At 28.2% G+C, this 1,884-nt stretch overlaps 1 pseudogene; it reads right to left on the bottom strand.

The window, feature by feature from the left end:
- LOC100569368 overlaps window positions 1-1,884 on the bottom strand; it is a 9,363-nt pseudogene that overhangs the window by 474 nt on the left and 7,005 nt on the right.

Here is a 1,884-nt window from a genome sequence, read left to right as displayed (position 1 = left end):
TTATCAAGTTTCCTTGAATGCCGTTTACACCCAGTTTTTTCATTCCCACCAATTCTATGCTGTTTACGACCACATATTAAAACATTAATTCTTGGATATACAGGGTGATTAATTAAGCGTAAAACACTCATTATCTCAAAAAGTATTCACTTTTTCAAAATTTTAGATCTACGCTGTTCTAGAATTATATAATTTTTTTATATTTTTCACCCTCATATTTATTAGAAAAAACACTATCAACTTCTGATTTTCAAATGGTAACCTATACTTTTAATTTCATAAATTAATAAAGCTATTTTTTTTATGAATTATCACGTTTAAATTTTCATTTTTCATTAATCCATAGATGAGATATAACTCCTCAAAGTTGGGTAGTTTTGGCAGGTGTTTGTGTGTTAATGTGTTATGCCTAGTCGGTAGATACCGCAGCAATTTGGATTTTTATGCCCCAGAGTAATAGATATTACACTTTTCAAATCATTTCAAGTACAGTAAGCTTATAAGTTGTGCCCCTAAATGTATTGTAAAATGCCCATTTAGCAGGGCGTCCACCGTGCGCCCCACTAAAAGTGATTGCGGCACTGCTGCACTTCTCATAAAAATACTTATCAATTATAAAGACCAGAAGCTAAAAGTAATAAACTCGATATCGGTTGAACCCAAAGTATAATAGCGATAACCATTGTACCTACTCGCTACAATAATGTATTGTCATATTATAAGTGATTGGACCATTACTGTCACATATCCATATACACGTGTAATCCCCACGACCCCGCTACATACCAGGTCCTGTCTGATGAACATCGAAGGAAACAATGTTGTCTGATTAGGCTGATTATCGATTACTAATAGATATTATAGATAAGTCTATTAAAATCTATGATAATGTGGAGTATCGCTTACTATGATCGTACTCCGTGCTGATATCATAGTTACATGATTATATGATATGGATGTATACCAAATACCAGGTTGTTATGGATCACATTACCAAAATACGTTGAATAGATAACTGATAAATATTTTATTTGATTAAATCATTAAAAAAAATATAATATTATGTAGGTATGAGGTAGGATAATCTAGGCTAAACGGTTGTCAACATAGAAGTATTTTTGGGGATGTTGGAATTGTTTTCATGTTTGTCCTATAATAAGCATAGTTATACCTAGAATATGCAAATTTATGTGTAAATACAACCATCAGAAGATTTATAATAGTATCCAGTTCATCTCAAATATAAAACAACATAAATCAAATGTTTGATTTTATCAAAAAAAAAAAAAATATAAATGGTAAATTATAGCTCATAAAAAAAAATCTTGGTTGTAATTAGCCAGGTACCTACCTAATATTAATTTTTTAGATTTAGTGATTTAGTTAATTAGGAATTTCATGTATTGAGTATTAAGGATTTTTAAAGATCTTTAATAATATAGAAATTTAATAAATACCTACCTATTAAATAATCTTAACAGAAAAATAAGGGTATCCTATAATTTCTTTTGTGGCTTGAATATTTGCACCTACAAAATCCTGGGTAGTGGGTAAACATGTTGTATTTCCCTGACTATCTCATAATGTATAATGTTCACTTAATTACAAGGTTTTAATAAAAAAGAATCCATTTAATAATCAAGTTAATGTTTTGAAATTGTTAGAATATGAATATTACACTTGTCATATACGTTTTAAGACCGGGGTCTTCAACCTTAATGAGAATTTCAGAAAAAAATTAAAAACTATAATAATTGTCCTTTAATAATTATAAAATTAAAAACATTTTATATTATAAAACTAATAATATAATAGCTATTATTGGGTTTCTTTTAGATTTGATAAAATTAGTTTTTAAGTATTAGTCAATCTAATTTTTGTTTA

The sequence above is a fragment of the Acyrthosiphon pisum genome, chromosome X (genome assembly GCF_005508785.2).
Source record: "Acyrthosiphon pisum isolate AL4f chromosome X, pea_aphid_22Mar2018_4r6ur, whole genome shotgun sequence".
NCBI classification, from domain to species: Eukaryota; Metazoa; Arthropoda; class Insecta; order Hemiptera; family Aphididae; genus Acyrthosiphon; species Acyrthosiphon pisum.
This window is presented reverse-complemented; position numbering and strand designations above follow the sequence as displayed.